The sequence below is a fragment of the Podarcis gaigeae genome, assembly GCF_964106915.1.
Source record: "Podarcis gaigeae genome assembly, chromosome: 3".
NCBI lineage: Eukaryota > Metazoa > Chordata > Lepidosauria > Squamata > Lacertidae > Podarcis > Podarcis gaigeae.
Window position 1 is genome coordinate 74,691,584 of NC_139680.1, and position 25,928 is coordinate 74,717,511.

A 25,928-nucleotide genomic window follows, 5' to 3' on the forward strand; every position below is an offset into this window, starting at 1 on the left:
GTATTGTAAAGTGCAGTATACAAATGTGACAATAGATGGCAACAGTGAGCTATGCAAAATTTGATGTATTTTTCAAAATGTTTTTTATGTGTGTGTGTAGATTCTACCTGGGAGGAAAGGTGAAACGTATCAGTCCATTTCTGATCTGTGTCTATTTCATACCTGTTCATTCACAAGTCCATTTCGTCTGGGTTTCCACATAAATCACTGGAATATATTTTTTTTAATGCCACAAGAAAATTCATATTTTCATTTACAGAACACATTTAAGGCTGCATTTTATCTCAATGTTCACATCTCTAAACAATATTTTATCCTAAAATACACATTTTAAGGCACTTTGGTGCTTTTTTTTTAGCCAAGATCTATATTGCAAAAAGGGGACGCAGGTGGCGCTGTGGGTTAAAGCCTCAGCGCCTAGGACTTGCCGATCGAAAGGTCGGCGGTTCGAATCCCTGCGGCGGGGTGCGCTCCCGCTGCTCGGTCCCAGCGCCTGCCAACCTAGCAGTTCGAAAGCACCTCCGGGTGCAAGTAGATAAATAGGGACCGCTTACCAGCGGGAAGGTAAACGGTGTTTCTGTGTGCGGCTCTGGCTCGCCAGAGCAGCGATGTCACGCTGGCCACGTGACCCGGAAGTGTCTCCGGACAGCGCTGGCCCCTGGCCTCTTGAGTGAGATGGGCTCACAACCCCAGAGTCTGGCAAGACTGGCCCGTACGGGCAGGGGTACCTTTACCTTTACCTTTATATTGCAAAAATCAGGGAAGTGTGAAATTTGAAGGGCAATTTGGTCTCAATCCACACCTTAGTCCAGGAGGTGTGGATCATGTCAGTTCACATCAGAATTCACAGCAATCCAAGGTCTCGAAGTGATGCTGTTGGCTAGGAAACACAATGAAGCCTTCCTATAACAGAAAGATGATTGCATCTAAACCCAAAGTGGGAGTTTGACTCTGCTTGAAACTACTGGAGAATGAAAGATGCTAGCAGAGGAATAAAAGTAAAGATAATTCCATTGAGGTATTAACCTTGTCCATATACACATGCGCGTGCACACAATGAATGTTTCTCCTCCTGACAAGACTCGCCGTCCCTCCCTTTTACATTCCAGAGTTATTACGTACCCTGCAGAAATGAAGAACTATTTATGCCCCGAGCATAGATAAATTCAAAAAGCATTTGCAATAATACAGAATGCTTAGACAAGCAACATTTCCCCCCTGCTTATGGAGCCTGGAAGAAAATTCCCACTGGCTTGCATAGATCAGGTCAAGAAAAATGGTGCGAGGGAGATGGCCAGGGTGTCATTGCTTGGCCAGGATTTGAACCTGGGTCTCTCACCCACAGATGTCCAGACTCAAATCAGAAGGAAAATATTTCTGTATTAGCTAGCCAGTGATCTGTGGTTTTTAGTTTTTATGTGATTTTAAAAAATTGTATAGTAAACAGCTTTGATTTTTTTTATGACATTGCAGGATATAAGTGTTTTTTTAATCAACCAGTCAATTAATGGGCCTGATACCCCTGTTGTGTATGTACATTAGCGCTACAGAGAATCCCTTTGCTTTCATTCTCCTTTTTTCCATTTCACAGTTACCTCATTTCTATTTTCTAGACCATTTTCTAGGTTGTGTTGTTGGCTGGACCTGAACCAAAGGAGAAGCAGGTGTTTGCTTATAAAGCAGGGTTATCCCTGGAGTTAGGATACACAATGCCTTAGGGGTGTTGCCTCACTCTAAATAAGATCTGCGGGGTGCTGGGGCAGGTGAAATGTGCTGATTATGTAAATCCACATATTTTAATATGTGCAATGAATACTTAAATGTGTTCTTTTCCCCCTTCCATGCTCAGATGCTGTTTTATACTGATTTCCCAGCATGAGTTTATCTGCCAAACTTGGCTTCCTAATAAGATCCTGCTCATCTCAGGGGTCTTTGGCAAGTAGTTGATATTGTTAGGCCGTGAGCTCAGCCAGAGGCAGTGTGCGTATCTAATCTTTTAATACAATAAACTGGTTTCTTTATGGATTATGTCAAATGTACTAAACGTGCACTTGTTTATTGTTTGACTGTGTAATGAGGCATCTGGGGCTTTGTACAACTTCAAAATATTAATAAACATGATTGCCTCTAAATAATAGATCAAACTAAAAGTGTTTTGACTCAAATAAACACAGGCAAGATAATGCCTGGAATTTAAAGACTTCCATTGATGACAAAAGCAAAAATAGGACTTGTCTATGCTCTGAGTTCACTTCTAGTCACCTACATAGATGTCAGTAACCTCATGTGAAAACATTTCTGCACAGACCCTGCCAACCTCCATAGACCAAGGACTAAATTTCCATAAGACTTGTGCAGCATTTATTTTTTCCTCCAAATCCACAAAGACAAAGACTAGGTCTGGCAAAAGGGCTGATTCTCACCCCTCCTTCCTGCTTAGTCAGAACAATAACAGCCCATAAGCTCCCATTTTTTGTGCACAGCACACGCCTAGTCTCTCATCTCGCCTTCCCATTGGTTGGGCTCTCTCAAGCTGTCGGTCATCTGCCCTCCTGCTACCCAAGATAAGGATAGAATGATGTATAATAGCTTTGTCTGCAGCTAAACCTCTTTAAGACCCTTCAGGTCCACCATGTGTGGAAAGGTCAGCAAAAATTTTCAGCAGGGGGCCGGTCCACTGTCCCTTGGACCTTGTGGTGGGCCGGACTATTTTTTTGGAGGGGGGGGAATGAACAAATTCCTATGCCCCACAAATAACCCAGAGATGCATTTTAAATAAAAGCACACATTCTACTCATGTAAAAACACGCTGATTCCTGGACTATCCGTGGGCCGGATTTAGAAGGCAATTGGGCCGGATCTGGCCCCCGGGCCTTAGGTTGCCTACCCATGGTTTAGCCCCTCATTTAGGCACTTTTTTGTTTGTCCCCCCCCACATACCTTCCTTCCTCGCTTAAAAAAATAAAAGAAAACCTTTCTAATTCAGACCCTAGAGGATGGTTCCAGAACACCCTCAGGAACATATCCCAAGAGCCAGGCTCTTCAGGTTGTACATTACAAGGGTTTGGCAAGCAAGAGATCAAGGCAAGATGAGCTGAGTCTTTCTTCCAGCGATGTCCAGAGAGTAAGCTGGCAGTTTCCCAGTTTCCAAGTTAATCTCCTAAGAGGCTGTGAACTTCCCTGCATCTCACTAGCTAGGAAGGCAGTGGCAAAAATCCCTAAAGGCCAGAGCCTTCAGAGGGTTGGTGGGCTCCATGACACTTTCCTTTTTTACCCAAGGGGAATGAACATATCACACACATTTGGCATTTCCAATATATGGGGTGAGTAATAAAACAAAACAATATGGGCTGAGTGCAACTGCCACTTCTCTGAAACTTTGGTATGCTTCATGAAAAGTTAACTCCTAGTGGGCACTGTTGATTGTAGGTGGTAATGAATTCACCACACTTTTTACAGGTTCGACTGCAAAAAACCATGTAATTCAAAAAGATCATGAGATAGTGAGGCGCTGAACCAAATGAACTTTTTGGAGAGGGATTTGATTTTTCTGATCTTGTTCCCAGTTGCTATAATGTGCTGCTCCACACACCATTCAACACTGTCTGCTGGTCGGTAGCAGGTACATTAGTACCTTATGTACATTATGTATGTACATTATGTACATTATGTACATTAGTACATTAGTACTGTATTGAATATGCTACCAATGTATTTGAAGCTGAGGTTGCTTTTTCCCATCCTAGGAGAGTTACAGAACTATCACTGTCTGTCTTTCGTAGCTGGGAATAAATGAGAGGCGGTCTAAATTTTGTAAAGTTCATGCATCTTTTATGAGTTGGTACTGAATCAGTTAAGTGGCAGGCAGCTATACTGACAGTGGCCAGGTGCAGGGAAGCACAATTTGAGCCACCTTAAAATGAATGATTGCTGAAGGTCTGAGAGAGAACAAAAAGTGCCTCCAGTATTTTGCAGGAGAGCTTCAAGCACATACCAGAAATTTAGGTTTGCGCAATTCAAGCGGATTAGTGCAACAAATCCACTTTAAAAAAAGAAACAGACTTTGCAGGACTTTGCAGGAAATGTAACAAACAGTGTGGGAGGAATGAACGATTTAACACCCTGCAAGCAAATCAGGACGAATGCTAATCGTTGCAGAACTGCACCACCAACAAATAACAACAAGTGCTCCATAAAAATGGGATACATTCTTACCTCTGTGTATACTTTGTGCAAGCGAATCAGGACAAATGCTCAATAAATTGATCATCTGGAGCAGCAATAAATAAATGAAGTTGGTGGCGTGTGGAACTACACTGAATGACTAGAGAACTGCATTGAAAAATTCAACGAGAAGTGTGAATTTTGATGGGTGGCTATGTTTCGCTTTGAGTATTGTTTCGGAAAATGCACATTGACTGTTTGTTGAAGGGCAGATTATCTTATGGTGAAAGACAGATAATAAATCAAGATAATAATGATAAATCCGAACTGAAATGAATGTCTCCTCTGTGCATGCCTGGACAGCTCAGTTGGTCAGAGTGTGGTGCTGATAATGCCAAGGTTGCAGGTTCGACCCCCGTATGGGACAGCTGCATATTCCTGCATTGCAGGCAGTTAGACTAGATGATCCTCAGGGTCTCTTCCAACTCTATAATTCAATGATTCAATGATCCCTAATACTGAATGGCTGTGATTCTCCAGGGTTTCAGTCAGGAGTTTTTCCTAGCCTTGTCTGGACTGAACCTGGAACCTTTTCTTGGCGAAACATACTCTGCCATTGAACTCCAGTCCCTCCCTTTCAGAAGGCAAAGCCTTGGGAAAATGTGAACCAATTTTGGAAGCTAAGCGAAAAGTACAGCTGAAAACGTAATAATATTAAAAGCTTGTATGGTCCCAGCTTTTAAATCTGCTACTGAAACTCAACAAGTCCGGCCTGCATTCTGTCTCCCCACCCCCCACTGTAATGAGTGTGATACCTTAACGCAAAAGTTGAAAGTCTCCATGGTCTGGATCCGATCTATTTGTTTGTTCTTTGTGGAAGAACAGCTTTGGTTCAGAGATTTCCAGCTGGTAAAACTTTCACTCTGTAAATTCAGTGTGAAACAAATGGGCTCCTTGCAACGGTGCCTTTGGAGAACTTTCAAAGAAGCCGACGCATGTCAGATGTATCCAATTAGCAGGGGGCTGTGACAGCATGTTGAAGCCTGGAGTCGAGACAGGGAGAGAGAACCCCAAGAAGAGGCTGCATGAATGACTGTGAGGTGATACATCGGAGTTCTACAGTGCAAACATAATATCTACTCAGATGCAAATCCCACTGAGCTCAGGCAAAAGTGGTCATAATTTTACTTTGGCATCAACCTCATTAACAACTACCATTCCTCAGTTTTATTAATAAAGTCCATTTTCTACCTAGAAGTAATTCAGCCTGACATAGTAACTCCATTGGCACTTGGCTGGAGAACTGCACTTCAAAATTCAGAGAGATGTGAATCTTGAAGGATAACTCTGTTTTGGTCTGCATATAGTTTCATAAAGCATGAGTTAGGCAGGCTTGCCTTTAAAAGTGTGTTGCATCAAATGTCTCCCCCATCCCTACTGGTTGCATGTGTAAAAGTCCCCTGCTCAATTCTTACTAGCATATTCAAACCAACCAGGTTACTGATACTTAATGTTGTCTCTGTTACTCTGTCATGTGATTCACTCCTCTTACATCACCTTTGACTTCCCTTTGAAGCACACTTGGCAGGGAACAGACAGCCAATGGGTACAGGTTTTCTTTTTACAAGCTCTTGGTACTAAAATGTGTCAGTTATTATTGGTTAAATAAAGAAGAATTTGCTGGATCCCTAGATACAAACATGGGGCAGAATATTCTCCAGTAAGAGAGAGCCCTAACAGAGGTTTTAAACACAAAACATGCAGCAAAGCATGGGAATAGAGGCTGTTAGACCTTTAAAATATCCTATTTTAGTTTGCTTACAGTGCTTCCCCTTTCTACCCTAGAATAGACAACACAGTTTGGCAAGTTAACATGGTGGGGTTTTTTTACTTACAAACTTTCCAAATGTCAGATTCATGTGTTTTTCCACGCAGCAGCTAGAAAACACAGGCAGAAATTTTGGGTTACAAAATATGGTAAAACGTTTTCAAGCTCAGGTGTCTGGTTGGGTTCATGTGGTGGAGAAACCTAACTTCCTTCCAACTTGAGGGGGCCTGACCTAGTTAAGTCTAGGAGGAAAGTAGTGATGCTATATAATAAGCTCCATATAAAGTTTGTGCCAGAAAGTCAGGATTAACGTTCAATAAGCAGGTCTTCTGGGAGGGCATTAAGGGAAGAAGCTGCTGTCATTGTCATAATTGTCATATTGTTTGTTGTGCTTTAAGGAACAAGCGCTACCTAGTTAACATGGAAAATGCTCTTAAGCAAGGCAAGCCTTTTTTACTTCAGGCTGAAGTGTTGAGAGCAAGATAAAATAGAGTGGATTATGTGTGCCAACAGTTCAGTGTCTGTTTACAGTGTTGTTCTTTGGGATGAGCTCCATGTAATCCAAAAAACTGCTAGGAGGGCTGCCCACCCCAAACCAATCCTGATTGGAGGGGGCTTAAGCAAGACTCTATCTTAATAAAGTTGTGGATAGATGTGCAAGAATTGGCCTAGCAAATGGCCTAGTGAGTAGACAGATCAAATAAATAGCAGCACAAATGCTGCTTCAGTCATAATAAACCAGGTCATTTCAGAGAAAACTAGAATAGTTTCTGTTCGCTTATGAATGAAAAGACGGGCATATATTTTAAAAAAGCTATTAATTTGCTGTAGTTCCTCAGATAGATTTAAACCGGATGCTTCTTCCCCGAGTTAAATTCTCTCTTCACCATCATACCTTGCAGCTGTCTGATAATTAAATCAGAGACAAAGAATCAAAGTCTGGGAGATTTTGGAAAGGATGAACATAGGGGTTTTAAAGTTTTAGATGAGTCTTAGTTTAGGAAAACAATAAAACCCAAAATGTTTTAATGAAAGATCAGCTTTAACATCCGTAATCTGGCCAGACAACAGCAGGATGAGGAGAATGTTTGATGTAAAATCAAGGTCGTGCCCTGAAAATCAGAGACAGGCCTTGAGAGGGGTGTGTGTGAGCCATTAAAAAGGAAACAGAAACCTGAGAAGGGCACTACAGAGCTGCCAAGGCCTCTGCTCTGTCTCTCTTTTCTGTGAACATTCGAGTCCCTGTTTTTTCAGCATCCTGGTGTTGTCAGAGGAAAGACGATTCCAGAATGCAGAGGAAATCTAGGAGATTAATTTAAAAGTTTTGTTTGATCATGAATCTAGTTGCAGAGAGGAAGTTTGTTCATATATTTAAAAGTGCAACCCTAAGAGCAGATGAAATTATTGTCCCGTAACGAGAACGCTTCAAATTGCTCCAGAGCAGGTAAAAAGCAGAATGGCAGTCATTTGCAGTTCCCCTGCCTGCTTTCACCTCAGAACAGGCACAAGAGCATCTGGGAAGGAGAGGACAAAGAAGATGTGGCCTTGAGGTGGCCTCTGAAGTAAGCCATATCTCTGGACCTCACAGACCTCTGGCCCCAAAGACATGTGCAACCCTCACCCAGCATTCCAAGGAAAGGGCCGGAACAGGAGTGAAAGCAGTGTGGGATTTTGTGTTAGTGCATCACACTGATTACATGGGGGCAGGGAGAGAGAATGCAAGCAGGGGAGGGATTGAAAGGGGGGTGGGAAATATGAGCTTTTAATATTATTACATGCCACTCCAATCTCCATGAGCGGTGCGAGATTCCAGGGGCTGTAGTTGACCAGGGTTTGTGTTCCCTTTTGGGACAATGAGGCACAGCAGAGACTGTGGTGTCTTTGTGATATAAGGTTTTATTTATGCATATATACAACCTGCACCTAGATGGAGGGATTGCAGAGCGTTCAAATCCTATGAGGGTCTGGCTCTGTTGTGCCTCCTTGTCTTCACTATTTCAGAAACATGAGATGTCACAGTTCTAGCTTGTCTGTCAGAAACCTCTGGGCCCATGTGCTGCTACCTTCAGACCCCAGACTGCCTATCAGGCAGCCTGTTAGATCTTCCTAGGCAGGAAGGTGTATAAAATGGCTTTTTCCTGTTGTAGCTGAGCTTAGCTTGAGCAGCAAGTTCTTTCTGAGCTCAGGCGTGTTCCTGTACCTTGGTTATTCATGGCATGCTCCTGATATTTGGCTTCTGTTTTCTCCTTCAGTCTTACTTATACTTTAGTTCTGACTGATTCTCAGCTTCTCTAACAGCCCAGACTACTGCCCCTGGCCCAACCCTGACATCTCCTGTCCCAAACCCAAGACCATCCACCAGCAGCCTTCTCACCTTCTGATCGGACTACACGATCTGGTTTCATGTGCCACCATCAGAAGACAATTGTACCGTACATCTATAGTTTAAGGTGGCTTGAGCAAGCTAGCCAAGCAACACACCAAAGGGCCAAGGCAACAATTTTTAAACAAAATTCCTACACACGAAATATTGCATTTAATTCATTCCCTGAAGCCCTGATGTGTGCGCCAACATGAGATTGAGTTCCTAATGTGTGACAAAACCCATGGAATATGAGATTAGGCATGCCATTGGGAATGGAGAGGGGGGAGGCACAAACTCATAGCAATTACTAAACTGCATCTGCATATTACATATTTAATTGAAATTATAAATTGGTAATTTATAATGAAAGGCTGCCAAACTGTAACCTTAATGAGACCAACCATAGAAACAGCTCGACATAATGGTTTAAAACCAGAGGGCAACTTTTGCTAGATTATGCCTTTGTAATAGCAGTAAATCATAGCTCTGCCATTAATATTCTTTAAAAGTGGTGAAAGGATGAAAGCAATCACAACCTAGATTAAATCTCATAAAAGTTTATGAATGCAAAGGAAAAGATGTCGCAAGGAATATTTATTAAATCCAAACAAGACTGAGGTGGGACTGATATTCAGTTATTAAATATGAAAATTTGCGTTTTCGTGGTTCTTCAGTGGTTTCGGTACAAGCAGTCCAACTACCCAAATAAGCACCATGACTTTACATGTAACAAGGAAGTGGATGGTTGAAATATAGTAATTGTACAAGGAAGCTCATGTGCAGTGATCTAAGCCACTTTGAGTGAAGGAAACATTGATTTTTGCACTGGTTCTTTTGACATGGCATTAAAGAATATGGCAGATGCATATGATGTGGCAACAGCTCCAAAAACCCAAAGACCCACAGTGACAATAGAAACTAAGATTTCTGGAATGCAAGCATTCAGCCCGTTGGCTCTGCCAAAACTAGCTCTTTTGTACATTGAGGCTTACCAGCAAACCATTCCCAAGCTTTACTACACTGTTTACTTCCCACTTAGATTAGCAAAGCATCCATCAGCATGAAAGGGTTATTTACATTCCCCATAGAAAATAATGGCATCTGTTCATATCATTAACAACTAGATCTCTTGTATTCACTGATGTTTAGGAGAAAGGGAAGTGAAGAGTCAGGACTTTGTCATCAATCTAGAGTTCTCCATGGACTGAATCAGGCCAGCCCTACTATTAGGCAGAGTGACACAGCTGCTTCAGGCTGCAGGCGCTGGTGGGTAGAGAGCAGTGGTGAGGTGCTTGAGGGTAGCAGTGGTGGAGTTAGCTGCATGGGTGCCCGGAGCGGCGACCAATGCCATGCACTTGGGGGTGGGGCAAGCTGCGTGGGGGGGGTGATCCATCACGTGCAGTGGTGGCAGTGGGACCATCCGCCGCACATGTGGTGGCGGCAGGGCGAGCCCCCCCCCCCGCGGTGTGCCTTTTTGTCACCCCCCCCTCATGGATGACACCTAGGGCCAACCGCCCCACCCGCCCCCCCTCCCTACGCCCCTGGAGGGCAGAGCTTGGTGTGCCATGCAGCTTACTCCACAAGTATTGCCAGACATTAGGAAATCAATCTCATGTTGGCTTATTTGTTAGGGTTTGGTAACAATGTCTCAGTGGTGTAGGATAATAATAATAATAATTTATTATTTATACCCCACCCATCTGCCTGAGGATGTTGCTCAGAAGCTTTTACATCATGCATCAATGAAAATATTTCTGAGGCACTTAGTGCTTCAGGTGGGCTTACTAGGTGCTGTTTTTGCCACTTTTGTGCTATTTTAGGGCCATTTTTGCCTTTTCGTGCCACTTCTAGGTTTGTGGTGATGTGTGCGCGCGTAGTCATGCATGGCTTGAATGCACGTAAATGGGAGTTGCCTGTACCACAAATGGTGAATCTGGGTGGTTTTTTCAATGGCAGCTGCCAGTGGTTCCAAACAAAGATAAAAAAATCCATGGAAAGAGGGGACAACCTTGTCTGGGAGAAAAGCGGAGAAGAACCCGTTATGCTGTATTCTGGATCTGGGCATGAAATACAAAGTGAGCACCCAGTGCACAAACTCCCAGGGTATACAAAATGCCGGAGTGTAGATAAAAGATGGGGACCGTGGACCCTGCCTGCTCCACATCCAGAGAAAGGAGAGCAGAAGTTGATGTACTGGACCTTTTCAGCCCAGTCAATTACAAGATGAAGATTATCTGCCACCTGTCGGTGACATACAAATCCGACCTGGTTTGGGTGGCTCAGCGTACCTATCTGTCTGCCAGAACCGCTGCAAGGATCTTAGCGTCAGACTAGATATTGATATTGACTATTCAGCTTTTCCCCACAGAGATTCATGCTAAATCCCCTATTAGCATAATGCATAAACATGAGTCAAACAGAGAGCCTGTATTTACATTCATTTATCCAGAATTTATAAATGTTTTACACCAGCTTTCTTGCTGCAGTTAAATATTAAGTGCTTATATCAAGGTCAGCCCTTCCTAGGGCGAGAAACTGAAGCAGAAGAGTTATAGATATGAGAATATTATACAGAGGGTTAATTAACACTTGAATCTGGGTCAAAAATGGCATACTTGATCCTCCAACTAATAGTTTAAATGTGCTGAAACATTGTTTGCCGGGGAGCTGGGATTCTTCTGAACCTATTGAAATGTAACCAGAAGGAAACAAATGGCTCAGTGCAACATTCAGTGGAGCAGGAGGAGATCAAATATCCATGTTCGTTGGGGAAGATCTTGAAGCAACTGAGGAGCAACATGTTTCACTTCAATCTGGGATGACTCCGCCATGGATCCAAGGCAATCTGTGGCAAATAATTAAGGAACTTTGAGAAAGTTTATATTATATCCAGATCTTCATGACCTTCTGTGTTGTTACTGCACAATTCGCTATATTCCACTCTCAACTTCTGCTTTCTTTTAATAGGAGGAACTGTGACAGTGAGGAGCTAGATTTCGGGGGAGACATGGGGCTGCCTCCAAGAGTTGCATACCTATACAGACATTTTATTCCCTCTGTTAGAGATTTGGGGTAAACCCTGGAAATTAATAAATGCTAGGATTTTGTGTTCTTTGTGATATGAAAAGAGAATATAAGCTGCAAGAGGATTCCTGGCCTGCCTTACGCAAGCCAGTCTGGCTGGCTGAGGGAAGAGTAGAGCTGTTAGCGTTACAATAGAGAGCCATTGAGGGTCATCAACAACTCCCTGTCCCAGGTGTGACCAGAGACAGGATATTTGGACGGTTGCCGGGGTAATTGCTCTGGGGGAGGGCAGGGGGCTTCTGGGAAGAAGAGAAAGAAAGGGGGAGATCCACCTTGGCGAGGGTGAAGGAAGGACTGCATGAAATGCTCTGGACCATGCTGTAAGATCTGGACCCCCTCCAAGCAGTGGCGGAGCTTCATGCTCTGGCACTGGGGGGGGCGGAGAACAGGCGGGGGCGGCGCACATCCCAGGGGCGTGACGCGCCACCCATAGGGGCGTGATGCACTTCATTGGGGCGTGGTGCGCCGCCCGTAGGGGCGTGACATACGTCCTGGGGGTGTGGCGCGCAGTGTAGGCAGGGAGGCAGCCGCAATGGCACCCCACTGGGATCGTGCTGCCAGGGGCGGTGCACTCCCCCTGCACTCCTCTTCCTCCACCAGTGTCTCTAAGCAGACCGAGGGTGTAAATAGGCAAATATTTCTTAAAGCACGGCAGCCTCCGCCATGTCTTCTATTCTCAAAAGGGACACAGACCCTGTGGGGGTGTCTGAGATCCCATGCGCTCTTGCCATGGCTTGGCAGAGAGGGACAGGCACCGGGTTTTTGTAACACCTCTCTCTGTAGCATAGATACCATTACTTAGGCATGCTCTGCACCATGTTCTTGGCACAATAATGGTACATTGGTGGTGGGTTTTTCTTGTTTTCTTATTAGTTGTGTTGCAATCATTCCCCAATTTGTTGTTGTTGTTTAGTCGTTTAGTCATGTCCGACTCTTCGTGACCCCATGGACCAGAGCACGCCAGGCACTCCTGTCTTCCACTCCCTCCTGCAGTTTGGTCAAATTCATGCTGGTAGCTTCGAGAACACTGTCCAGCCATCTCGTCCTCTGTCACCCCTTCTCTTTGTGCCCTCAATCTTTCCCAACATCCTGGTCTTTTCCAGGGAGTCTTCTCTTCCCATGAGGTGGCCAAAGTATTGGAGCCTCAGCTTCACGATCTGTCCTTCCAGTGAGCACTCAGGGCTGATTTCCTTAAGAATGGAGAGGTCTGATCTTCTTGCAGTCCATGGGACTCTCAAGAGTCTCCTCCAGCACCATAATTCAAAAGCATCAATTCTTCGGCAATCAGCCTTCTTTATGGTTACTACCACACTATTGCTGCCTGGAGGGACTATTGTGCAACAACAACAACAAAAGCGGGACAACCTCCTACCCACAACACATTTATGGTATGAAAAGTTATAGGATTTCAGCAGGAAATTACAGAATATACACTGCTGTGCGTGTTTTGGAAATGAAGCAGTATGACCACCCCGAAACCTCCGCAGATGCAAGTTGTATCGAAAGTGAGATACTGCCCCAGTCGCATCAACAGCACAAATCATCATGAATGCACAGTAAAAAGGACATCTGGAAGTGTCATTACTCCAAGGTATGATACCATGACATGGAACCTGCTCGACGTGATTAGCTGCCGTTGAGCTGCCGTTGACAGACATGGAGAAACCGCATTGTGACATCACAATGTGACACTTCAGGTAAATTCTGAAGCATGTAGGTGCGAAGGAGGATCTGAACACTAGGATGCTGTTTTCTGCAGCAGCTCTAGCCATGTATTTAAACATTTATAGGCTATTTTTCTATTTAAAATAGTTGATGTAACCATTTCTTAAATAAACAGGAGCATTGAGAAGAAGACTTGAGTGGATCCATACAGCATTTGACACACTCACTTATTTACTATTTATTGTCTATATTTGTAAACTGTGATTGAACCACAAAAGTGGCTTTCAAAACCAGATTTATAGTAAAAGAAAACCAGAACAACCATCAGACACATGGTAAATCATCAAGTGACTCTATCCAGTTTGGAAACCTAGAGTGTTTATAGCTCTTCTGCTTGGGCCAATATTAGAAGCTTTCACAGATGCACATTGTGGTGTCTTGTATGAAAAACAACAAAGTATAATAATGGTGGTGGTGATAGCTAGTGTGATTATTTATTTATCTGCACCTACATATTTTCAAGTGTTCGATGCACTTTGCCTAGATTATTTGAAGAAGCTTTTAGCAATCCTGTATGGTAGGTCGGTGTTGTTACTTTCATTTTGCAGACTATTTTCAAAAGAATGGTGAGTTCATGAATAAGCTGAGATTTGGGCTCCCTGTTGCATCTTAACCCACCAGAATAAGAGATGCAAAATAGGTAAGATGCACTAGTCTAAAACAAGCCATTGCCTAATCTAAACCACAGCATCATACATGAAATAGATATTTAAATGTGAAAAGCATGAATACTTGAAATGAAGAAGAGGGAAATAGAAGAAGGGGGACCCCCTCATGCCAAAGAGAACACAGCACATCTAAATGTTGAATCTTTATGTCTTTTAATTTCCTCAAAGAAGCACCAGTAGGGTTTGAAATGCACCGGAATAATAAATATCTCTTTTGTCTGCCCCATTGCTTTTTGCTCCTATTTCCAGTTTAAAAAAAGATATACCAGGAAAGGCCAGCCAATGAGCTTGACATCTGCTCTGAGAGGCTGCTGTGAAAGGGTTTTAAGAGTCATGATGGGGGACCATCTAGGAAATCTCACTATGATTAAAGGTAAGGGCCAGCAGCACACATTAAGGCATGGGAAGGTCATGTCGTGCTTAACCGGCCCGCTGGAATTCTTTGAAGATACTCCTGCCCTGACAGATAAGGGGAGTTTAGTGGATTTAGAATATTTTGATTACCCAGAAGCATCAGACAGGATTCCAGGCTGGAGATTAATGACTATGGTAAAAAAAAGGGGGGGAGGGGGAGAAACTGAGTAAGAGGTAGCACAGTCCGCAGTGTGAAAGAAACAAGAATTGAAGGCTAAATGGAAAATTTGGTTCAGACAGAGAGGGACAGAATGCAATTGTATAAAACACAGAGGCGGTTTTTGCAACTGTTGCACTATTGTTAAACAAAATGTTCATTTGGTGAAAAAGGAAGGTCTTTTGAGTTCAGAGAGATTTCCATTTTTTATTTTTTATTTGTTATTTATTCCTTGGAGCTGTTTTTAATCATTTCCAACTAAATGCAAAAAATACAGTCAAACCTCAGTTCCTGAATGGCTCCGTGTCGGAACGTTTCGGCTTCTGAATTCTGTTAAACCCAGAAGTAAATGCTCCGGTTTTCAAACGTTTTTTGGTAGCCAGACGTCTGACACAGCTTCCGTTTATGTGCAGAAGAAGAAGAAGAAGAAGAGTTTGGATTTGATATCCCGCTTTATCACTACCCGAAGGAGTCTCAAAGCGGCTAACATTCTCCTTTCCCTTCCTCCCCCACAACAAACACTCTGTGAGGTGAGTGGGGCTGAGAGACTTCAGAGAAGTGTGACTGGCCCAAGGTCACCCAGCAGCTGCATGTGGAGGAGCGGGGAATCGAACCCGGTTCACCAGATTACGAGTCCACCGCTCTTAACCACTACACCACACTGGAGGAAGCTTGCAACCAGTCGGAAGCCACGCCTTGGTTGTCAAACGTTTCAGAACAGATTACATTTGACAACCGAGGTTTGACTGTATATACAATAACAAAAATAATCGATTTGAGTCGTATGACTCAAATTAGGGCTACTAGACCCAATATGTTTAAACAGTGTGGCCTAAAGTAATTTCTGGGGCCCCTCTGGGATTAGAGGCCCTGAAGCTGAAGCTTCATTCGTTTCATAGTAGATCCGCCCCTGTAGGAAACTTAACAGAGCCATGCCTTCAGCAAACGCCCTCACCTCCCTAGGGAAGTGCACCTGTTCCCATCATTACTAACTTCCAGGAGGAATTTGGAAATAGTCTTGTTTACTCAGACATTTGGTGGCTGAAGAATGCTGTTCCTGGCAACCCAGAGATCATTGGATGGAATGGCGTTTTAACTGTAACAGCTTTTAGAATGTTTTTAATTGTAATTCTTTTTAGAATGCAATGGTTTAACCATCTTAGAATGTTTTTTATTTGAAATTGTGTATCCGTTTGCTGCCCTGAGCCCCTTCAGGAGAAAGAGAAGGATATAAATTCAGTAAATAAATAGAAAATGAGGTTATTGTGTTATGGCTGTTGTTATTTTTATTAGATATTATTATTGTTATTGTGGTTAATATTATTAGTTAGTTAGTTAGTTAGTTAGTTAGTTAGTTAGTTAGTTAGCTAGCTAGCTAGCTAGCTAGCTAGCTAGTTAGTTAGTTAGTTAGTTAGTTAGTTAGTTAGCTAGTTAGCTAGTTAGTTAGTTAGTTTCCGGTAGTTGCTTTTCTTACAAAGTAACCCACAAGGGACACACTTTAAAACAAGCATGTCAGTAGCTGCTTAGCTAATAATCTACCTGTACCTGTACTTGTGTTTGGCTTTTAGCTGAAGAGTGCCCAGCTGTCTGACTTTACAGAGGAGATCTCTCTGTTTGGAGGACTATCAGAGGGACCACCTCTGTTTGTCAGCTTTAAAAATAAAGGTAAAGGTAAAGGGACCCCTGACCATTAGGTCCAGTCGAGGATGACCCTGGGGTTGCGGCGCTCAGCTTGCTTTATTGGCTGAGGGAGCCGGCGTACAACTTCTGGGTCATGTGGCCAGCATGACTAAGCCGCTTCTGGCGAACCAGAGCAGCACACGGAAACGCCGTTTACTTTCCCGCTGGAGCGGTACCTATTTATCTACTTGCACTTTGATGTGCTTTCGAACTGCTAGGTTGGCAGGAGCTGGGACTGAACAATGGGAGCTCACCCCATCGCAGGGATTCAAACCACTGACCTTCTGTTCGGCAAGTCCTAGGCTCAGTGGTTTAACCTACAGCACCACCCATGTCCCAAGTCGGCTTTAAAGATAGACCCCCCTAAAAAGGGCAACCAAGGGTCTTGACCCATCAACACAAAGCACCTACAAAGCAGACACAGAGGTGATTTAGTCACAGTTTCCCCCAGTATGGTGAGATGTACTGTAAATTGTAGTAATTGCTTCTAAATTTACATCAACACATACACATTTTCACTTGTAAATTTTGTGCAAATTCACATCCTCTTTTGCCCTCCTTTATTGGTGATGCCTTTCCTCAATGCATAAGTGCCTCCCTATTTATTTGTAAATGAATGTAAAATGGCTTCCATGGGGAAAAGAAAGCCTCTCAAGAGAGAATAAAAATCTTTCCTGAGCAATCTCATCCTCTTTGCAGCCTTGCCTTCCTGAGCTCAAATATTTTTAATATAGGCTGGTGCTCTCTTTTCCTGACACATGACTTGCTTGTCAAATCTGCCGATTTAAAACTTCTGGTGCACTTCAATATCCAAGACCCAAAAGTTACTCATCTTGTCGCCTTGACGGATCTCTGTATCTCTCCTTCCTCTCTTGCTCCAACTACCTTAATTGCCAGACAGGAGGCCCATTACGCTGTAATTCACTGTTTGAGGCGAATGAAAAGGCTAATTTTCTCCCACAGGCCTTCATTATCTCTCCTAGACCTACAGGAAAAACTCTGCAAAGCATAATTATCATTCATTTCCAGATGATTTTGCCTGAATGCACTCTCCTTTCTTAACAATATAGTCTCTTTCTCCTGACTCTGGCTTATCAGAAGTAATAACAGAGAAATAAGAGAGGACATGGATTGCTCTGAAATGCATTATGTGTGTCAACCAACTATCAAAGGCACAAAGCAGCAAGGTACATATAGAAGGAAGGAGCTGGGATTTAAGAGGCCACAGAGTTGGTGATGTTTTGTTCTCCTTTTCCCCACACAGTGGGAAGTTCAGAGCAGCCCTTGCAGGATCAGTTTCTCTCAGAAAAAAGAGTCCGGGAGACCTATGGGATGTTCTTACCCATATTCATTAGAATCTTAAATCTGCTTTGACAAAACATAATATGGAGTTCTCTACACTGTAAGTCGACTCTCCATGTTCTTCTGTTTAAAGCACTGAATATCTCCCTTTTTTTCAAATTAGGGTAACTGCTTCACTAAGCCCCAGACACAGGTTATAGCCAATTCGAACACAAAGGTCATGCACAGTGCAGGAATAATGCTTTGTTGCAGGCCACTAGCTTGCTCAGATGGTTAAAAAAATAATAATCCCAGGGCAACACTATTAGGTTTGGTTTTCTTTAGACGAGAGCGCTCTGAGACTTAGGACATTAAAAAAATATATTTATTTATTTGCTTTATTTACAAGCTTATATACAAACAGAGCACAAGCAGATGCAATGTGGAACTCCTGTGAGGGAGCAAACTTGCAGCATAAGAACATAAGGACATACGAAGGCAGACATAGGAAGGAGAGCTGGGGGGGGGGGAATCACATCAAGCAACCAAAGCACCCCTTTGGTTTCAGATAGCACATGGGTGGACAAGTCTAAACAGCCAGGGACACAAAATTTCATGGCCCTCTAACAGCTATGTGGCTCATTTACCAGAAGTAACGTATTTAGCATTAACTCTGGAAGTGTATACTCGATTCTGACCAAACTAGGAGGGTAAGGTCTCACACGCTTCTCAAGATCTCATGCAATTTCTGTGAGATCTTGCCTGAAATTGGCGCCACTGGCACATAGCTATCAACCTTCCCTTTTTTTGCGGGAAATTTGCTTATTCCAGCTCTGTTTCCCGCTGCTATCCCGGATTGTTAGATATCCTGTAGACTGTCCCCAGGTGAGGCTGCTGATCCCTGACAGGTGAGGCTGCTGATCCCTTATTTTCGAGGCTGCTGATCCCTTATTTTCGAGGCTGCTGATTCCTTATTTTCAAATCTGAAAGTTGACAGCTATGCACTGGCAGAGGTAGCAGGGCAGGTGGGGTGCCTGCAGACTGACCCTTCTTCCTAAGGCCACCTAGTGAATTTATGGCTGAAATAACTCATGTGCCAAGCCACGACAGTGCACCAACTCATCCAAATCACCACAAAACCTCTGCAAGAGAGAGTTTGGCCTTATGGCAGAGGTCATCACCAACATGGTGCCCATAGGTGTAATGGCACCCTTGAGATTTTCCCCTGGTGCCCTGGAAGCCTCTGAACCTCCCTGCCACACACTCAGTGCCCGCTTGGTCATGAGGTGATTCCATGTTTCTCTCTTGAAATGTACATAGAGCTGAAAGAAGAAGCTTGAAGGAGAACATGCATTTAAAGAAGATTGGAAAATTTTTACTGAATATATGGGGGGGGAATTGTGTACACTTGAAAATGCTGCCAGCATTAAGATAAATTCAACAGTGTAAATAAGTTTTGATTGATGCACTAATGGAATACTGAATGGTTTAGTTTATGTAAAATATGCAGGACTTTATGGTATGCAGAATGAACCATGGAAAGAGGAGAAGGGAAATCATTGATATTTTAAGAATGTTTAAATGGGGTATTCAAAATTGTAAAACAGAAAATTTAATAAAATTGCTCTTTCCCAACTCCTCTTTCAATTCCAGGTGCTTTTCAGGGCTCACAATAATTCTGTTGGATCTTAATTTTACCCAGATCTTTTTGAAAAAGCAAAGTCTCGCTCTTTCTGTCTCTCAGTGAGGTGGGGAGACTGATCTGGGGAAGAGGGCTGAGAAGTAACTGCAGGGGGTGGCACCAGGACTACCCTCTCAACAATTCAGAAGCTCCCGTGGGCCTAAACGGTTTGCCCATCCCTGCCTTACAGCATTGTGCTTGAAAGCACATCACCGTGATAAACCCATAAACCACAGATGAATCAGAACACACAGTCCTTAAGATAATGTGTTCTGGATCCAGCTGAAGTGAGTTGCGAAACCTCCCATTGACATCAGTGGATCTGGGATTGATCTGGCTGCAGCTCGTGTTAGGGAGGATGACACGATGAGCCCCACAGATTTCCCAGAATAATCTCACATCTGACTCTTGTAAAGCACTCTTCACAAACACAGCCGAGCCAAATGCACATAGCTGCAGCGTGATGCAGACATCCATTTATTTATTAACGTGCTTTTATTTTTGCTCATTTTGCAAAAGCAAGAGCTGAATGTCACTGCTCACATCTAACAAATTCAGAGGCTCCTTCCGAAGCAGCAGCTGTGTTTATTAGTACAAGGCACGGCATAAAAGTGACACAGAGCCCAACCATTTCCTAATTGCTTTGTTGGGCTCTTCCCCTCCCCTTCCCTCCTGTTAGCAGATCCTCTCTGCTCTGTTCCATTCAGTCACTTTGGTGTGCCAAGTAAAACCAATATGAAGACTGTCAACATCAAGTGTCTCTTGTTTTTATGTGCCAAGAAGCCCCCCAAAACAACTGCGGGAAATAGAAGGTAAATTCACAATGTAAAGCATGCAGCAAGAAATGTATCACTTTATAAAATGGGTTTTTCAATTGCCATAAGATGTGGCCAACCGAGAAGATACGCATCTGCCTTGTTCAAATTCAGATCATCCAGCCCACTACTATCTTCTCTGATAAGCGGAAGAGGCCCAGGGCTACTAACCGAGCACCAAAGTTATCATTGTACACAGACAAATATACAGTAGTACCTTGGTTCTCGAACGTAATCCGTTCCGGAAGACCGCTGGCTTCCGAAATGTTCGAAAACCAAGGCACAGCTTCTCATTGGTTGCAAGAGTTTCTTGCTCTCAGCAGAAGCCGCGTCGCACATTTGAATTTGGAAAAAACGTTCGAAAACAGAAGCATTTACTTCTGGGTTTTTGGCGTTCGAGAACCAAAACATTTGACAACTGAGGTACCACTGTATTCTTAGGTATTCAGATAACACAACATACAGGGGCAAATGCAACCTCCAAGTCTTTCCATCTGGCTTTTGGGACTCTCCCCAGGCCATACTCCCTCCACAGCTGCCACCCCTTCTTCCCGCTCCCCTCACCCATCCTACTTCATGCCCAGATGGGAATGGGACCCTTGGGTGGAAAAACATTTCCCACCTCTATTCATCTTAAAGGCTAACAAATCATATTATGGTGTAAGCCAGAGTAGCTAACATGGCAGCCTCCAGATGTTACTGGACTCCAGCTCACATCAGGCCTGGCCAGCCTGGCCAATGATGAAGTATCAGATTTTTAGCCTGCCCTTCCTCCTGAAGGAGCCCAGGGTGGCAGACACAACAATGACAAAGCATTCATTTTTAAATCTATAAGTAGTTTAAAGGTAAAGGGACCCCTGACCATTAGGTCCAGTTGCGGACAACTCTGGGGTTGCAGCGCTCATCTCGCTTTACTGGCCGAGGGAGCCGGCGTACAGCTTCCGGGTCATGTGGCCAGCATGATTAAGCCGCCGCACGGAAACGCCGTTTACCTTCCCGCCAGAGCGGTACCTATTTATCTACTTGCACTTTGACGTGCTTTCGAACTGCTAGGTTGGCAGGAGCAGGGACCGAGCAATAGGAGCTCACCCCGTCTCGGGGATTCGAACCGCCGACCTTCCGATTGGCAAGTCCTAGGCTCAGTGGTTTAACCCACAGTGCCACCCACGTCCCATACGTCAGGGGAGGAACGTATAATTCTAATCCATGGTGCAGTGGAGGGGGAACACAAAGGATCGCAGCTCTGCAGATCGATGATGTCATCTGCGGAAGCACCAGGGTCACTGATGGACCTTCCTGACTCTGGCAAGTGAATGAGGTGTTAATGAGGCTTCCAAGTTTGCTTGTGACAGATTGCAGCAGCATGAGGAAGACAGAGAATGAGGAAAATAGTCAGAGACAGGCCTTCACCTTTCCTTTGAATGGGGTTATGACTGCACGCTAGAACTTTAAATGGTAACATTTCTTTGCAATATCGTATGCATTTCTAATCAAAAGTGAAAGGTTGCATTTCAGCAGGCTGGAGACCTCTTGTTACAACTCCGTGTGTTTTACAAGCTGGGCCTATGCAGTCAGAAGTCAGTGGGTTGTAATAAATTAGGTATTATACAGATTCAGTCATTCTGACTCAAGGAATGAGTTGAGTAGCTCGGCAGCTGTATCTTTTTTATATATAATTTTTATTAAATTTCATTATATTTTAGAAAATTCACTTAAACAACCTTCAAATATCAAAGACCTCTTCTCTTTCCATGGTTCATTTTGCACAACATAAATCCCTGCATATTTTATATAAACTAAACCATTCAGTATTCCATTTACTGTTACATCCATCACAACTTATTTACACTGTTGAATTCATCTTAATGCTACCCACGTTTTCAAATATACACAATTTTCCTCCATGTATTCAATAAACATTTTCCAATCTTCTTTAAATGTATGTTCTTCTTGTTCTCTTATTCTATAAATTAGACCTGCAAGCTGTGCATATTCCATCAGTTTATGTTGCCATTCTTCTTTAGTTTTCCATTTTTGGTCTTACAAAACATGAGCTGCAGTTGTGGCATACATAAATAACCTTTTTTGACACCTGGGCGCTTGGCAGCTGTATCTAGTCCTATTTAGGATCCACTCTGCTCGCCCCAAAAAGGGGGAGGGGCTAGAAAAGGTGCCCCAAACATAGTCTGCCAAAGACGTGCATATACACAACATTTACCCTTTTACGTTTTTACAGCTGCCTGCATATTTGGACTCTACTTGAGGATATGTCTATGAACTCTTATTGGGATTGTGGCTATGGGGACTGTCGTGAATGATCTACTCCTGCACTTCAAAATTTAAAACTACATTGCTGATTGCAGCACCCTATCCTACAGCATCTTGGACTAACTGGGTTAGATTCATCAGCATCAGAACCTTTGGTATAAAGCTCCTTATAAAGTACCAAGAAATTGCATTGGATGATTTGAATCTGTTTGGTGTTGCATGGGCAGATGTTCTGGGCACTGCAATTGGAGAGGTTGAGAGCAATATGTGCCTGAAGGTATATATTCATTCAGAAAAGCGGCCCTTGCTTCCTGGAGACATGGACTATGACATCAAAGGTAGGATCACAGAGAGCGAGAGACAGGTTTCAGACTAAGAAGCCCTGTATCATGCTAGTGGTGAATTAGCAAATATAAATCAGAGATTAATATTGAAAGCTCTTTTACATAGCCCAGGAGACAGTTTGTCAGAAAACTTCTACCACAAGGTTGTGGATGACAAGGCTTATACATAAAAAGATGCAAGTGACAGTCTTTGAATTTTTTTGCGCTTTTAACTTTTTTTATTCATCAGCAGCACAACAATACAGCTTCATCTAAATTCAAACACAGACAAAGAAAACAAAAGCAAACTGAAAACTCAAGAGAAAAAGAATGCACAACTCAGGTGAGGTTGTAGCCTATTGCAACTTAAAAACTATTGCAGATGTATTGTGGAAAAAGTGCATTGGACTGTAAAAAATTTGCATAGGAAGGCACTGTTCGCTACAGATAGTAGCTGGAATTTTAATGCCTCATTGTGGCTTACGATGTGGGCATGTCTAGTAGTAAGTCATTTTTGGTATGATGTTTCCGGCATCAATTATGTATTGTCAAAATCCTTGATATTGGCAAATGTTCATGCACTTATAAATTGCATTCATTCATGTAGTATGGGGATTAATGCTAGGATAACAAAGGTGGATTTTGTGAGCCCTTATGGCTACTAAGAGACTGAAAGGATACATACCCATTGTCTGTTACGCAATGTTCTGAGGACATCACTTCCCTGCCACATTTGAACATACAGTGGTACCTCAGGTTACGGACGCTTCAGGTTACAGACTCTGCTGACCCAGAAATAGTACCTCAGGTTAAGTACTTTGCTTCAGGATGAGAACAGAAATCGTGTGGCGGCGGCAGCGGGAGACCCCATTAGCTAAAGTGGTACCTCAGGTTAAGAACAGTTTCAGGTTAAGAACAGACCTCCGGAACGAATTAAGTTCTTAACCAGAAGTACCACTGTATTTTGTATAGTCACCAAGAACACAAGACTAAGCCAACACAAAGAGGTACTGAAAAAACTGCTTTAAAGCAGCCAAAGGTTTATGCTTACATCTCACTGTAACATCAACTGAATAAAATCTGCTGATGGCGTCGTCCGTGAGTGGAGAAAGTGCATTGGAATAGGATAGAGTTTGCTATAACTATTTCCATGGGGTATTGTTTCCTGGGCTAAGTCAACATGAAATGATCAAATGGAGACTTAATAAAATATTGTGCTCATACTTCTACATACTTCAATATCATACTTTTTTCTATTCAGGAAGTCACACACTGTATCACTATGAAGGCAATGATATGCAGGTGGCTCTTTTATAGAACAGAACACAGCACATGCTCAAATGTCTTTCTCTGGACTCTTGACATCCCTGGTGTGAAAGATAAATGCAGTCTCCACGAGACAATAAAAATGGCTTTTCTGAAATGCATTTACTTCTAGCTTGGAACTCAAAAGACCTGGACCTTTGAGGCTTGAATTCAAATCCCAGTTCAGACCAGAGGATGAGATGCTCTAAAAGTGGCTTACTCCCTCACCCCTCTTAATAGTCCCCCCCCCCTTTTAAAGTTTGCATTACAATAAGAATGATGAAAAAAGGCTTGCAGAAATCCAACCATTGCTTTCCTTTGTGCATCACCTTCACACTTCAAGAGACAGGGTGAGAGATGCCTTCATTTCTTCGGTGCATTATTGAGTGGAAACAACTCCTGCAGAAAACACCCTGCAGAAAAGGTGAATTCTCTTCTAGGTCAGGGATAGCCAATGTGGTACCACCCTCCAGATGTTGCTGGACTCCCAACTCCATCAGCCTTTGTCTGCATGGCCAGCCATCAGGGTTCATGGATGGTGTAGTTCAGCAGCATCTGGAGGGCACCATGTTGGCTACCCCTGTTCTAGCCACTGAAAGAATGCTGTCCACATTTATTTGTGCCAATGCACTTTGCCTGTTCCTTGTGTACAATGTCTTTCTCTACATAACTTATTTCTCCGAGCATCTCAGAGAACAAAGGAAACCACCAGCTCTGGAGCCCAGTAGGAGGAAGGTGTCTCCCAGGATCTCCCTGTTGGTCCAGCTGGGGGCGTCGACTACAATTACAAAAACGAGAAACTAGATGCCTCGCCAGAGGTGTTCATGGCTTCCATGCTGCAGATTTTCAAACAGGTTCTAAAAAACCATTTTCTACCTTGTTTTTCATAAAGGCGTTTTCTACAAAGCTCAATAACTCTGCTTGGTTATTTTATTAGTCTACGTCACTGATTTGATTAGCCATTTCAAAAATGATTAATGCTGCAAACTTTGTTAACTTTGATTGTTTTGAATCATTGCGCTGTATTGTGCTTTTATGATACTGTGAGTAGCTTTAAGTGGGATATGCCCCAAGAGACGGCATGTAAGTACTTTTATAAACAAATACATAAAATCTTATTCATCTCTTGTGATTTTTTTTAACCTGTGTAGCTACAATATCAGGAATGAAGTATGTTATGCACATAAGATAATTAAAGTTAACAGCCCCCATCATGAGATACTTCATTTAACATTCACCGTAATTACGCTAGTCATAAAAAATGTCATTAGGCATTAATGCGGATGTCATCCACCCTTCCACAGGAACCCCACCATAGTTCAGTAATAATTAATGCTCCATTAACACCTTAAATGTTTCATTATTTATTCATTTAACATTAACATTAATGAGGCTGTGTTAAGCAAACATGTTCCAGCAATTATCACGCACAACATCCTGCTTGAGGACTGGCTGAACAGGAAAAAGGAAATGATGTAAACCGATGGGTCCCAACTGGTGCTTTAAGCCTCACCAGGAAGTTGCTGTAGGTGAACCCCTCACAAGCACACAATAAAATGGGGGAAGTCCTGTGGCATATTTAAAGCTAGCTGATTTGTGTGTCGAAACAAAATTTAAAAATTCCTTCCAGTAGCACCCTAGAGTCCAACTAAGTTTGTTATTGGTATGAGCTTCCGTGTGCATGCACACTTCTTCAGATACGGCAGACCAACACGGCTACCTAGAAAGGAGAGCACCTAGAAAGGAATGCTGTGATCACCAATAGTCAGCATGGATTTCTGAAAAATAAGTCGTCAGACTAACCTGATCTCATTTTTTGACAGAATTACAACCCTGGTAGATGAAGGGAACCCAGTGGATGTAGCCTGCCTGGATTTCAGCAAGGCATTTGACAAGGTGCCCCATGATATTCTTGTAAAGAAGCTGGTAAAATGCGGTCTTGACTATGCTACCACTCAGTGGATTTGTAACTGGCTGACTGACTGAACCCAAAGGGTGCTCATCAATGGTTCCTCTTCATCCTGGAGAAGAGTGACTAGTGGGGTGCCACAGGGTTCTGTCTTGGGCCCGGTCTTATTCAACATCTTTATCAACGACTTGATGGACTCAAGGGCATCCTGATCAAATTTGCAGATGACACCAAACTGGGAGGGGTGGCTAACACCCCAGA

The 25,928-nt window shown here is 43.1% G+C and overlaps 1 protein-coding gene and 2 long non-coding RNA genes across 7 annotated transcripts in view; 2 read left to right on the top strand and 1 right to left on the bottom strand.

The window, feature by feature from the left end:
* SPRTN (SprT-like N-terminal domain) overlaps positions 1-25,928 on the top strand; it is a 221,408-nt gene that overhangs the window by 69,242 nt on the left and 126,238 nt on the right. The gene's annotated exons all lie outside the window — the stretch shown is intronic.
* LOC310841621 lies at positions 5,002-7,290 on the bottom strand. The gene is made up of 3 exons (XR_014562621.1): positions 7,167-7,290; positions 6,060-6,102; positions 5,002-5,207 (listed from the first exon to the last, which is right to left on the bottom strand). It is a non-coding gene; the product is annotated as an uncharacterized lncRNA (long non-coding RNA).
* Positions 13,158-24,634, top strand: LOC310841583. 5 transcript variants are annotated; one of them, XR_014562562.1, is made up of 6 exons: positions 13,158-13,441; positions 13,715-13,806; positions 14,084-14,207; positions 15,974-16,070; positions 22,707-22,796; positions 24,443-24,634. It is a non-coding gene; the product is annotated as an uncharacterized lncRNA (long non-coding RNA). The 5 variants fall into 5 exon arrangements; XR_014562563.1 differs by lacking the exon at positions 15,974-16,070; XR_014562564.1 differs by lacking the exon at positions 14,084-14,207.